The sequence below is a fragment of the Podarcis tiliguerta genome, assembly GCF_965153285.1.
Source record: "Podarcis tiliguerta genome assembly, chromosome: 7".
In the NCBI taxonomy this organism is placed as follows: Eukaryota; Metazoa; Chordata; class Lepidosauria; order Squamata; family Lacertidae; genus Podarcis; species Podarcis tiliguerta.
Genome location: NC_139540.1, coordinates 21,460,382 through 21,475,350, shown reverse-complemented (window position 1 = coordinate 21,475,350; position 14,969 = coordinate 21,460,382). Strand labels below are relative to the sequence as shown.

The 14,969-nt window shown below is 41.9% G+C and overlaps 1 long non-coding RNA gene across 2 annotated transcripts; it reads right to left on the bottom strand.

Moving 5' to 3' along the window:
* Positions 1–3,204: 3,204 nt before the first annotated feature.
* LOC310682245 lies at positions 3,205–14,969 on the bottom strand. Of its 2 annotated transcripts, none has more exons than XR_014513805.1 (2): positions 14,785–14,969; positions 3,205–4,388 (listed from the first exon to the last, which is right to left on the bottom strand). It is a non-coding gene; the product is annotated as an uncharacterized lncRNA (long non-coding RNA). The 2 variants fall into 2 exon arrangements; XR_014513806.1 differs by lacking the exon at positions 14,785–14,969 and adding an exon at positions 6,430–6,595.

The following is a 14,969-nucleotide window of genomic DNA, read 5'->3' as shown; positions in this document are numbered from 1 at the left end:
CCGAAAGCTCCTCTTCTACACAGCTGGCAATGGTGTGATAGCTATGTCCTCTTTTTCATCTAAAACGGGGGCGTAAGGTATCCACCATGATGGTATGTACCAGTTTCTGGGTATCTCGGAGCTGCTGTTCAGCTCAGCTTCCAACAGCCATCTGGTTGGCCACTGTGAGAAAGGATGCTGGATGCTCTCTGACTGGAGAGATGTGAAAAGGGGAATTCCCCAGGATTTGGTGTTGGGCTAATTTAGGGCTTCAGGATGGGCTGTTCAGCATCTACAGCTCTGCCTCCAACAAAGGGAAATGGTGGGGGGTTCAGGAAAAACAGCTGGGGTGGGCTGCTGCTGCCTGAGGAAATCAGCTCACTCTGTCTACTAGTAGAGCTGGCCCTGTGTTATCTTGATGAACAGGTGGTGTGGCCACTATTGATGTAGTGGCTAGAGTGGTAGATTGGGGATGGGGAGCCATGGGTTCAAATCCTCACTCAAATCCTTATGTCAATCACTCTTTCTCCCCTTAAGGGTAAGAACACAAATTAGTTAGGGCATCCTTTCTGCTGCGTTCCTTGAAGGAGATTAGATACTCTTTTTGCTAGTAATGATTCGGTTAACGTGGGAGGAATTATTATGCAGAAAGTCAGGGATAGGAATACAGGATCTGCCTTATATCAAATCAGACCATTGGTCCATCTACCTCAGTACTGTCCACACTGACCGGCAGCAGCTGTAGATGGTTTGAAATTGGGATCTTCTGCAAGCAAAGCAGATGCTCCAGCACTGAGCTACCTGCGGCCCTCCCTCTCATAGTCATTTTGGCTGAATGGATATGTGCGTTGCATTCTCATTTGTATACAGTGGTACCTTGGGTTACATATGCTTCGGGTTACATACGCTTCAGGTTACAGACTCCGCTAACCCAGAAATAGTACCTCAGGTTAACAACTTTGCTTCAGGATGAGAACAGAAATTGTGCTCCGATGGTGCGGCAGCAGCGGGAGGCCCCATTAGCTAAAGTGGTGCTTCAGGTTAAGAACAGTTTCAGGTTAAGAACGGACCTCCGGAACGAATTAAGTACTGAACCCGAGGTACCACTGTATAGCCATCTTTTCTATGATATATGTATACTTAGGAGAAATCATGCCTAATAACACACCAACTATACTGTTTTGTTTTATTTTTGTTTTGTTTTTGTTCTATGTTTTGCTCCAAGACCGCAGGTTCCCTACCTCTGCATCAAATCAACAGTGTACTATAAAATGCCATGAACCAGTTATTTGGAAGTAACCAGTTATTTGGGAAAAAATAATAACAAAAATAGTCCTGAGATTTTATTTTGCCAGTGATCAGAAATCAGAAAGAGATTTCATGGTCATTTGGGTGAAACCCCACGTTTGACAAATGAAAACAAAGGGCTCATTCAGAATTTTGTTTGCTCCATGTTTCTTTTCTCTCCCTGCTTTCCCTAGGGAAGCAGTGGGTTTTCCCAGGAAAAGCATTGGGACAAAATAAAAACCTCTCAGACCCATGTCTGGAAATCATGGAACAAACAAAAGAAATCACAGGATGAAGGGAAGAGTTGATGAGCCCAAAGCTAAATACTTTAAAAGAAAAAAAGGTTACATTGGAATGGCGACTGTTAAGTTTCATGAAGCCACTAGATGGGGATCTTGAGTCAGTCATCTCAAAATATTATTTGGCTTAAAAAAACCTGTTTTATCCTAGGCAGAATTCATGCATTGCAACTTTATTCTTTGGGCATTTGAATTTTTACCCAGCCATGTGGCTAACGATGGAAAATTCACAGGTCCAATGTATATATTTTAAACACGGGAGCCAAATGAGGATTCCATTTCATGATATAAGCATATGTGGGAATGGTTTTTGGGTCTACAGTGACATGACATATGCTCCAACATCATGTTCGTTTAAAAAGACGTTCCAGTGGAATTTTTCTGCCCCTCCCCTGTTTTCTAGGAGGCCTACCATTTATTGTAGAAATAATCTGCCTTCTAACAGATAAAAAGAAGGGGGAGAGTAAGAAGAATCCTTTGCTGAAAGGGACCACAGTGACCCAATTCATGTTGTTTGCTGTGTGAATAAAGCAGCTGCCAAAATCCTTTGGACTCTATCACCAAGATCTTGGCTTCTCTGTCTCTTCCTCCCTACTGTCTCTTGCCCAAGGCTGTCTCCTCAGCCATACTCAGCTGGAAGCACTTTTCTGAGCCAAGCACAGGAGAGGCAGCAAAACCACGTCCCAGAAGCAGGAACCTGTTCCAGGTTCAATCTGAGGCATCACCAGGTAAGGCTGGGGAAAGCCCTGCCTAGAGAACCTCTCCCAATCAGAGTAGGAAGGACTTGGTTATATCAACCTATTCTCTGACCTGGTATAAGGCATCTTCCTGTATTCCTAATTTCCCTCATTACAGAAAAGGCCATAGATTCAGTGGCAGAGCATCTGCTTTGCATCTAAATCAGGTGTGGGGAACCTGTAGTCCTCCAGATGTTGCTGAACCACAACTCCCATGAGCCCCAGCAAGCAAGGTCAATGGATTGGGATGATGGGAGTTGTAGTTCAGCAACAACCAGGCAGGGTCAAAGGGTCCCCACAGCTGATCCAAATGCTGCAAGCAGCCACAGGCAGACTTAATGCTTGTATTTGGGAGACGCCCAGTTATAACACTGTTTGGGAGGGAGGTGCAAACCAGAATTAATTTGAACTGCAATGAATCCCTGCAGAGAAGGAAGTGTGTATGTTGTAATAGCTATACATAATAAGTAGAGGTTGATTGAAGTGTAGAAGAGATGGTTCCATGCTAGCAGGTAAAATAATAATTCTTCCAACATTGGAAATCACTGAATGGATGGATGACCTTCTGCGACTGGCTGACCATGTAAAGATCCTGTTCGTTAAACTGAAAAAGGTAGAGTTTTTGTAAGATTGTGAATTGGGACTTCATTGAACTCTCAATGTTGTGCAGTAAAACTCCCATAATCTCTGACCATAGTAGCTGGGGCTGATGGGAGTTACTTGTATTTATATTTATTTATAAATATTCCACATTTTACATTTGTCTCTTCATTTATTTCCCTTTCCTTATTATGTGACTGGGATATGTTGATGGAATTATAATTGTAGTGAGCTCTTAAGCTCTTAAGCCCTGTGGGAGTGAGAGGAAAACCAAGGAGAGGAAAGTGAAAGAGAAACTATAATCCAAAAGAATTTGGGAAAATTTTAATAAACGGTTAACAACAAATACAAAGTTGGTGTCTGTTGTTCTTGGCATGTGAAGGCAAGACTGGGAAGGACTTTCCAGTACAGCTTGGCATAGTAGAAGCTAAGTGTGGCTAAAAGTTAAACCGTATGCATAAGTTCAATGGGATTTTTCCGATGTAAGCATAGGCTTGCTTCCTAAAAGACGTATGTTGTCAGCTGCTTTTTAATATACCCCTCTGTATAAAATATGGAGTCCTTATTGACAAACTGAACCAGAGGAATCAACATTTTAAAAAAGGTCACTATGATCTGTACTCACAACTGACAATCTATAGTTTAAACAGAGGTCCCTCCCAAGCTAGTTCTTGAATAGTGTACAGACCTTTTTTTTGTCTGGAGCTTGTTTTGTTCAGCACTGTTGGACGAAAGGGAAAGCGAGGAAGGTTTTCTGTGAAAATAAGGAGAGGTGTACAAAGGAGTTGTGGCTCCTCTTCCTGCCAGCTTTCTGTCTTGAGTGCAGCTCCCTTCTATTACCTGTGAAGTGCCTGGACATGAAAATCACCAAAATTCCATGTCATTATTTTTAGCAAAAGGGAACCGCTGCCAATTCTTTCATTTTTTTAAAGTGAAATAGGCTTTGTTCTCTAAAACGTTCTTCTGTCTCTCATGCGATGCAGCGTTGGCCGGGACAGCAGCCTGCCCTTAACGTCTCCCTAAAAATGAGCCTAACCCTCTTTTTTGCTCAATTTGCAAAGTGCACAATGCAGCTCGGAAGAGAATATCTTTGGCTTGAGATTGTTTCTGTCCTCTGCCCAAAAGATGCCCAGAAGTGAAATGAGAAAGGATGAAATGACTTCTTTTCCTATGTATATACTCAACTCCAAGCTGAGTTGAGATCATTCCTGGGGCAGTAAAGCAGGTGAAGAAAAAGAAAAGGAAGCTGATTTTCTTACATCAAGCCTAGGCAACTGTTCATACAGAAACCACCGTCTTGTAAGGCATTTCTCTGGAAATGTATGCCAGGCTGGAGAGGAAGAATCCAACTGCCCAGCGATAGTCAGCTGCTTTTCTAAAGCAATCAGTTTTGAAAAATCTATTCTAAATAAACAATTGTTTCCCAATGTGAGCGAATGATTCCACCAGCTGCAGAAGGGAGCCGGGTGCTCTGCGGCGGACGACTCTGTCAGGATAAAGGGGGATAATAATATATTAAAGACACGAGATGCATGAAAAATGTCATTAAATAAGTCTTTACTAGCTTTGAAATGGTGATGGTTTGCATAATTGATTAATCATAAGGGGGCACTTTTGGTCACAGAAATTATCATTATTACAGCTCTAAAGTCAAATAATCTTTCTACTTATAAAAATATGCCATTTTACCCTCAGATCTCCCCAAGATTTCTCCTTTCTTTTAGGCTCTCTGACTTTACAGCCTTTAATAAATGAATGGTACTTAATCAGGAGGGCAGGGAAAATACCACTGCATGTTCCCTAGGCTGTGGAGGTTTTGTGCATAAGACCTAGGCTAGTGGATCCAATCTTTTGTTTAACTGGGGGTGAGTCCATCAGTGGAATCTGAACTGTGCCTGGGGCCATCGCTACTGGATTGGTGTCTATAGTTCAGCCTATTCCCAAAGTTCAGGAGGGCTACCAAAGCCAAATTCCTAAACTCTTCCTACATATCAGCTTAGCCCCAGCACAGATATAAAAGGCGTATTTATTGTTTTGGGGAGATGCGTACATTTTGGGTTTGCCTAGTTCTTCAGAGTGTAGTCTGTGCCTAAGAAGCAGCTACCAAGAATATCAAAGGGCTTATTCACACTTACCCTTTGTCCACAATCTGTGTCCAAGCGTTGTTTTTTTGTCTTGAGTTTTCCCTGAATAAACCTGTTCTTTAAAGCTGAATCAGAGCAAATGTCAATTCGGGTTTTCCGTGAATTGGTGTTTCCTCCAAGTGAGCTTTAAAGAGTTGGTTTTCACAGGGAAAGCTCTGGAGAGAGAGAGAGAGAAAGACACAGAGCTTTAAATTGTGGATCATGCCTAGAAAGAACAGATGAAAGATAAGTGTGGACAAACCCTTAGTTGGTATCCAGCTTTTGGATTCAAGGAGATGGTTTCAGACAAATATGGACATTGCATTAGAACACGAAAGAGGAGGGACAGTTCTCATGTTGAAATCTTCTTGCAGGTTTTTGTGTTACAGATTCACAGAGTGGGAAGGGACCACAAGGTCCTCTAGTCCAATGTTTCCCAAACTTTTTCTGAACCGTGGGCCCCTTTCGACCTCGTTTCTCTCCTGTGGCCCCCCATGGGCATAGCCAAGGGGAGCAGCTGCCCCCCAAATAAGCAAAAATCAATACAAATCTGAGGTTTTGCACCCCCTAACAAAAGCCTGCCCCCTAACAAAAATCCTGACTATGCCCATGCCCCCGGTTATGTTTTGTTTGTAAATAGAACATGTTTTATTTATATTTTTTATAATTTATACAGAACACAATTACATAAAATGATAGGAACATAATGAAATATTGTTGAAGCAGAAAAACATAGAATCATAGAGCTGGGAGGGACCCCAAGGGTCATCTAGACCAACCCCCTGCAATGTAGGAAACTCAGTTAAAACATCCATGGCAGATGGCCATCCAACCTCTGCTTAGAAACCTCCAAGGAAGGAGAGTCCAGAACCTTTCAAGGGAGATCCAACTTCCATGTATTACTAAAAGTAAACAACACTTATTTGACCCCAGTTATTTGACACAGAGGTGGAAACCCACAGATACAGTCCAAAAGGTGCACAGGGAGTTCTGTATATATGGGAGAATTTTAAAAAGCAAGTGGTCCTCACTGCCCTGGTGCAAAAAGATCTTGTCATCTGGAGGAGCCCTGGCTGCCTAGATAAAACACTATAGTCCCACACACCCTTACCTGGGAGTAAAGCCCACTTTAAAAAAGCAAGTGCGGCTTTCTTCTGAGTAGACACTTAGATGAAAGCAGCACCAGATGACCCCACTTGGCTACGCAGCCAGGCCGATGCTGCTGACAGGCTCTGCACCCCTTGGCAACATCCGAAGGCCCTGATCCACTAGGTGCTGGGGTGGATTGCACCCTGCGCCTTGCAGAGTCAGGCTCAGGCTTCCACCAGGCCCAGCACTGGCGGCAGCAACAAACAGCTCTGGCTCACCCAGCCCTACCCACTGCCACGCCACCACCGCATTTACCTGACCTGGAGGTTCTGGGTCACGGGCTCCACTGGTCAAAACAGGAGCTTCAGCATTTACTGTCTCCTGCCAGAGACAAACCAGGACTGCTCCAAGAAAATGCACGGGGCAAAAAGGAGTGCTAGGCCCTGGTGGGCAGCCCCCTTACCCACTTGTGATTGGCCAAGTGGATAGCCATCCAATCAGGATTTAAATAAAAAATGATGATTCTCCCTGCTTCACTTCTCACTTCCCTCTGTGCCCCCTAGTCTGATGCTATGGCTCACCATTTGCGCATTTTTCAACTGTGCCCCCCTTGGAATATCCTGGGGTGCCCCAGGGCCTCTGGTTGGGAAACACTGCTCTAGTCTAACCCCTGCAATGCGGGGATCTGTTGTCCAACATGGGGCTCAAACCTATGACCCCGAGATTAAGAGTCTCGTGTTCTAGCAACTGAGCTATCCCAGCTGAACCTGTGTTTTTGTATTTTTTTTTTAAAGGCATTTAAAGTCTGAGGATGGTTTCCTACAAAAATTATAATCTATGGGCAATATCTTGTCCCTGCTACTCCTGCTATTACTATTTATAAGATACAGAAAAAGCAATCTTGTTAAAAACCGTAGTAATTAAAATAGTTAAAAGAGCAAGTTCAGAGGAATGCTTGCCTAAATAGGTGTACCATCAAGAGCCAACAGTGTGCCAGTACCGATGGGGCTCTTGTATTTTAGCAAGGAGGGCATTCCACAATACAGGCACCCCCACCCAAAAAGCCTGCCTACATGTTACCACAAGCTGATAACCATTCACATTGAAAGGTTATATGAATGTGGGAAGAGGCAGGCTGATTTGATATGCATGGTTGTCATGGCATAAGTTAGGGATCGGGGGAAGATGATTTAGATACGTCACCCAAATGGATATGTGTTACTATCGGTGTTGCTGGCGTGTCTTCGGGGACTGTTAAAAGGTTTGGGTACGCCAGACACAGCAGGGATGCTACAACTGAGACACTGTGGCCTGCTGAGTAAACTGCTCCTGTATTTTAAAAAGTGTGATGAACCTTTCAGCACACAGTTCTAAACAGCTTTTGCAAAGAGCACTAGTTTATCCCTCTGGTGGTTTGTTGTTGTCATCAAACAATATTTTATTAGTAGTAAAATGCTCCTGTATTTTTTAAAATAAAAAAATATACTAGCAGAGTACCACTTAGGTGAAAGAGTGTTAAAGCATGATATGATGAATAAATGAATGAATGATAGAAAATTGCCACTCCCCCAGTGATCCAAGAGGCTCTTCTTGGCTTGTGACCAGGCTGCCTCATGGGTTGCACTGTCCCTTGTACATAACCTGTTGTAGGTGACCAAGGACATAAAGAAATAGGAATATGAAGCCCTGAGTAAATCAATTGGGGCAGGTACTGAGAGTGAACTGAGAATAACCGAGGTGTTGTTCACAACATTAGCAGTTAACCTGTTCAATGATGAATCACATTATTTTTTTTAGTGCAGCTACTTTTTATGGAAAATCTGTTTTTAACATTGTACGGGTGCCCCTAGTTCCTCTCATGTCACAGTCAAATGCTGACATAAATCTTTTTTCTAATAAAATGAACTATTCAAATTATTTCTTTGCTGAATGATGTCTGAAGCTGATGTATTTTAATCTGCCAGGCATAGAAAATGAAATTTACATGTCACTGAGGTCTTTCTGCTTAATAAATGTTTTAAAAGAGAGAAAGCAGAAAGCCATATAAAGGTAAGATTATAATGTTTTGCATAGGTTTTTAATTTTTTTTAAAGAAAAGGGTATTGTATCTCCTGCCTTAATGTTAAAGCATTTTTATTTATAAGATAGAGTGTATTTATTTTGGGTGTTTTATAGCAGATTTGCAAGAATGTAATGGTTATTAATGATTTAGACTAATTTCCTTACAGGCTCCTCATAGCGATATATTTTGTCACAAAGAAAAATCATTGCTTAACACCTTAACACCTGCATGTCTGGGTCCCAGTTTTTACATATTATCCTATGTGTACTACCCTGATTTTAAGGCTTCCGTCCATTTCACCTGTTCTTAGGATTTCCCCCCTTCCTCAGGTTGTGTTTATATTTATTTTGCACTGAATAAAGGAGGAAAATAGTGCATATTAAATCAGGGGTGGGAAACTAGACCTCCCCCACCACTTGCAGGTAAAGTTTTGAGCTGCCCACCTGCCAATCACCTGGCCTCAAAATGACACCAGATGACCTTTTTGTTAACTTCAGAAACCCCTTTCAATTTGCTGTTTTCTGAAAGTACTTTGCAGGCACCGGGAATCATGTGATTCATGGTTCCTACCAACAGCTTTTAGCTGAGCCAAGTTTTTAGCTGCCCCAAACCTGAAGTCCTATATGTGGCTGGGTGTGACTTGAAATGGCCTTATGGGCCAAATGGGGAAGGCTTGTAGGCCTAATTAGGAGCCACAGGTTCCCCCATCCCAATTTAAATAAAGCCCATTTTGCATTTTGAGGTTGCTTTGCATGGCTGCTGAATTAGACCATGGCACATTGGCCCAAATTCCATCCAGTGTTCATAAGAATCCCCTTAATCAGCAGTGTAGCTAAGAATAAGGAGACACCATTATGGTTTCTGAAAATATATTCCTCCTCCCATGGTCAGAGCCAAATCCCCTTTCAAATAACCCCAGACAACTAAATGGCGGCTCAAGCAATCCGAGGTTAGCTATGAATAATTAGAATACTGTTCATATTCACCCCTTTCCATCCTAGCCAAAATAATAAAATACTAGGATTTTGTTGCAAACATACTTCTTGACAGTCTAAAGATGAGAGGAAAAGATCATTTCAGTAATTTTCAAAGTGCTTAAAAGAACTGTTTTTTTAAAATACTTCTTCTTCTTCTTCTTCTACTACTACTACTAATAATAATAATAATAACAATAATAATAATAATAATGTCTTTATTTAAAAGTGTGGGGTTTTGTGTATTTCAGCCAGACAAACCCCACAAGGATTGTTACAGAACTCCTTTTTTAACAATTATCCACAGTAGGTTTTAGAATGACAGATTACAGTGTGTTTGGCTATATCACCACAAACCAGGATGGTTGTGTGACTGTAAGACATTATTGTATTAGAGGTAGACTGGGTAAATCTAAATCTTTTGAAGCTTTGGTTGAGTGGGTTAATTCCAGGACCTGAATTACATGTCCAATTTGAATTATGCTGCAAAGACTGAATGCACTCCACATTCAAAAAGTGCTATTCTAACTCCCACCCTCCAAGTGAAGATCCCAGCTTATTTTGACATTACTCAGGTGTCAAGAGATTCCCCCCCATACCTTTTTGTTCCAGAGATATTTAGGACAAAGATTTGTCTTTCACCTACGTACATTATCGGGGGAGGGGGGTGTTCACTGGGGACTCCATTTGACTCTTCTTTCCCTGAATGTGCTGTTTGTGAATGCCTTTGTGACATCCGTCATTCAAAACCGAACCCTGCAATCCTGCACATAGTGAGATCCAAAGTGAGATCCATTGAATCCAAGGGGGCTTAATCCCCAGGTAATTATGTATGGGATAGGCTGCAATCCTATATACATAGCCATCTTGAGCCCAATCTTATATGAATATGTATTAAGCTCCAATATCAGAGGCAGCATGTCTCTAAATACCAGTTACTTGGAAAGATGGAGGACAGACCTACAGCACTCATGCCCTGAGATTTTCTAGAAGATCTCTTTCTATCATCTGTCCTCCCACGCAATGCAGAAAAAGGATGAGAACCGGAAACAGAACTTGAGGTCCTCGATTTTAACCAATAAGTGCATCTTTTTAAAATGTGATGCAGAACAAAAGGAAAAGAGACAGAGGGACAAGCTCACACTATTAATTTTCCCATAAAGCCATTTGTTTCATCATCAGGCAACATTGCTAGAAGAAACCTTTATCTGGTGATTATTTAAGAACACACAATTTTATTTGTAGTAAGAGAGAGAGAGAGAGAGAGAGAGAGAGAGAGGCAGGCAAAGATTGAGCTGTTCATGCATGACACTATAGTTGTTCAGGCTATGGAGGAATTTATCTTCCATCCTTCACAATAGAAAACCTGATTGAATAATTGTTGCAAGGAGACAAGAAAATACGAGTTAATATTAGTAGTTCAAAAGCTCAACAATTTTTTTTAAAGAGAAGAAACTAAATGAGGCTGCGATTGTGACACTGCAGCAATTTGCAATAATCACGGGCTTTCAGGTAGCAAGTCTTGCATCTAAGTGGAAATGAGCAATCAGGCGCTGGGGGGGGGGGGGAAGAGAGAAAGTGTATCTATAATTTATGTTTTCAGTTTGCTATCTCAGTATAACCATCCCCTCCAATAAAGCAAGTGATATTTTGAATCTGATCGGGCTGATTACATTGGCAAAAGGAAACATTGTGATTTTTGCGTGTGTGGTTTAATGCCTGCTTGTTTGGCACTTCATTTTTAAACTTTCCATTGTGATGACAGCCAAGGGGGTAGAGAACCTTTCCTTAACGACAAAGCCATCCCTTCTAAATTGGATTACCTTGTTCACTCCAATCCTGTGGGCACAACTCACCCAAATCCAGGGCAGCCAAGATGTAGGTACAGATGACCCAATGCAAAAAAATAATAATAAAAAAATACAAGCAGGCTACATCAACTGTGAAAGACAGGTGCCTGTATTGCTCACTGCTTGTCCTTTTAAAGCTGTATCCATAGTAGTGAACAGAGGAGTCATGGCTGCCACAGGTGATGGGTTCTACCCAACTTTAGGGGGCCCAGCGTGCGTGACGTCACAAATGTGACATGCCCGTGTGATGTCACACAACCAGAGGGAGACCGCAAGGCCTATCATGGCCCCAGAAAGGCGCAACAGGGTCTGGTGTAGCTGTGTAAAACCAAACCTGAAACATTATTGGATTTCTGAAACACTCTCGTCTGTCAAAATTAAAGCAGAATGTCTGAACACATTGTGAAGTGCGCTGGTGAAACACTTCAATAATATTCTGATCAAACTGGGGTAGCTCAGTCAATAGAACACGGAACTCTTAACTCAGGGCCATGGGTTTGAGCTCAAAGTTACATTGGGGGGGATGTTCAGTAGGAACAATCTGTACAGGGACTTAAAATGACACTGAATGGTGGGGGATGTATTTAGTCATCCGACTTTATTTTGTGCTAAAAGGGACAAAGGGTAAGGAAGTACATTATGACAGAGGGGTCTGTATGACAAAAAATAAATAGACTGGCATCTCATACAAGCAATACTTTTAGCTGACTTTCACTGCATTTAAATGGCTCTATTTGTTCCTCGATTAGTAAGTGAAATGTGAAAAGTACATGGATTAGAATGATTCTCAACAGACTATACACCATGTGTGTGAGATCTACCTTTTGCTGAAAATGTAATTACTCAAAAAGGTGGCCAGAATTAAATTCTAACTTTTAGATGGGTTGATGTTCTCTTATATACCAATGTAAATTATAAACAGTGTGTTATAAACTGTGTGTTCTTTTATATACCAATGCTTTTTCGCACAATGCATTTGGGTGATCAATATTTTTTTCTTGATTGCAGCTTCCCATGATTTATGATTAAGAGACAATTTAAGGAATGTGTTCCTCAAAATGTCCACCTACCTAGTGCGGTGCATTTCAGTATAATATATATATATTCTTGGTTTGGAGAGCACAAAGGCTTTCTTTCCAAACTGGAATCTCACTGTTGTCATTTAATAATTAATATTTTCTGAAATCTGACACACACACCCAAATTCTTTAAGGGGTGCAAACTTCCAATGTCTTATGCCATAGCTGTACTTGCTAAGTACAATAATACTGTGCCCCAGCAAGGGGTTTGGATAGGCTACTTGCAGTTTACAGTCTTATCATGCAGTACAGACAGCAGCGAATAAATGAAAATGCATCTAGGATGCCACCAGTTCTAATGTGCATCAGCATACACAGCACTTGGCAGATAGGATTTTGCTCCCTTTCTGATCCACTTCTGGATCCATTTCTGATCCCTTTCTTGAGTTCTGTCCTGAGTAGTTTACCATTTACGAGGACTGGCTCTACATTGTGGGTAGGGGGTGCTTTGCCAACAGCTCTCGGGGAGACCCAGTCTTGCACCATCAAGCCCTCCTGGCACTGTCGTCTTACCTGTCATAAGCATTGGTGGGCAATAACAGCACTCTGATGCATCTGCCATTAAAATTTCCCGCAATGCCCCTGAATGATGCAATAATATTAGGGGCATTGTGGGAAATTACAATGGTGGCTCTCGGACCAAGTTGTCCAACAGTCATCATATTAAAGGATAGATTAAAAGACAGCTTAGGCCAATGCAAGTTTTGGAAGTGACACCATAGATGGCACAAACACTTCCAGGGTGTGCTACATGTACAACCAGTGTCTATTTGACTGGTTGTACAAGAAGCAAACAACAGTGAGCCTAAGTTCTTGTGAAGCTGAACTCAGTGCACTGTCATGTCACTTTTGGATTGTGAATGGTTGTTGCAACTGTTTAAGGATGTGAGGGTTAATGTGAAATGTCCTATACAGATGTTGGAAATTTCCATTCCACCTTTTGTTGCAGACATGGCATCGTTGTGTGTCACATGTCTGTTTACATTCCAGCACAGACTGCTGGGTCCTGTGAACAGAACTTCCACTCTGTGTATTGCTTTTGTTTTCGACTCTCTCCGAGAAGACGGCAAGGAGAGACGACATGCTTCTTTGTTCTGATTTATGAAAAATAAATCCATAGTTTTAGTATATATCCACAGCCTCAACCTCTTCTGTTGTGCAGTTTACTCTGCTACATACAATGTGCTCAAGTCAGCTAGCTTGAGTCACTGATTTAAGTCGGAGCCAGAGGTTCATGAATCTCTGCAACATGAAGGCTGAGAGGGATACGATCCTGCTGGGGCCTAGCCAGCTGGCCTTTTGACCCCCGGATGCCGACAGCGTCGACTGAGGGTTCTACTGGGGCACTGCACCCAGGCTGTGAGCCAGGAATGCCTGCAGTGTGTTTTGACAGATGTGAGACAACAGAGGGAGGGAAGGGAGAAAATGAAGAGGTAATGGTACCAGTATGAGGAGGGGGAAGTGGTGTCATATAGGCACTCATGGAGTTAATATTTGCAACTTCCCATGGTGCTGTTATGCAATGCATCAGAATGTTGGCCACCACCATTGCATCTGCTGCTGTGCTAGCATGATGTTCTGGATCAAGTGTAGTGTTATAGATCTCATAATAGGATGCCCCAGGCTAGATACTTGCTTGCTAACCCAGCGGATTAGCGTTTGGTCCAACGGATGCAAACTTATGTACCGATCTGCACCGTTTGATAAAACGATGACCAATGCATGGATTATGTGAGGCTACCACACATGGCTGCACACAAAGCCAACAAGCGCATCCCATATTTGTGTCACTGTGTCAATGTTTTTTGAGTTGGCAAAGGCTTGTGCTCCAGTTTTATTAGCCTGTTGGAAAGAAATCTCATTTAGCCAGCATTTTTTAACATCTACATTAATTCTTTTAAAACACTGAAGTGAGTGTTCTACAGCTATGTAAAGAAACGCATTATCAAAGCATTAAGATATGATTAAACTGACATTTTCTTAAGAAAACGAAAGGAGCAGGAAAAAGCCATTCTAAAAGGACTGAGTGCTACATACTCCAGATATTATCTTCAGTGCTTACTCAGGGATCTTTAAAGAAGCTTATTACCAAGTACCCTAAGAAGACAAGTGCGGATGTGTACAGATCAGAGGAATGCAAGTTAATGCACCTGCCAGATTTTACTATCATACAAAGCATGTCAATCAGCACTCAGACCTTGCGTTTAAAAATATGTTCCCTCAGATTTTTCTCCTAGTAGTGTATCTTACATTACTATGTTTTTCCATTCTGTAGCTGTGCGGTGTCTGGAACGTCATAAATTAGGCGACTGGATACACATAACTACAATTAGTATGGATTGCCTTAATTAGACAGTGCTCACTGGTACAACCACTGCTGCATTTTATCAAGATGGACATATTTAAGGAAGCAGCTCACAAGGCGAGGAAGTTCTTGAAGGCAGGGTTAATGTTGATTGGTGTGTGATGAAGATGCCAACCTTGTTTCTCTGGGTCTTTGCTATATGTAAAGTCTTATTTTATAGAGCTATATCATATCAGATGATAATCATAGAACAATTGAATCATAGAACTGTAGAGTTGGAAGGGACCCTGAGGGTCATCTAGTCCAACCCCCTGCAATGCAGGAATCTCAACTCACTCATACACAACAGATGGCCATCCACCTTCTGCTTAAAAACTTCCAATGAAGGGCGGTCCATTACCTTTCAAGGAAGTCCATTCCACGGCTGAACAGTTCTTTCTGTCAGAAAGGTCTTCCTGATGTTTAGCAGGAATCGGGTCCTGGCATCTAGAGCAGGATAAAACAAGCTTGCTCCATCCTCCATGTGACAGACCTTTAGGTATTTGAATATGGTTATTATATCTCCTCTCAGTCTCTTCTTTACGA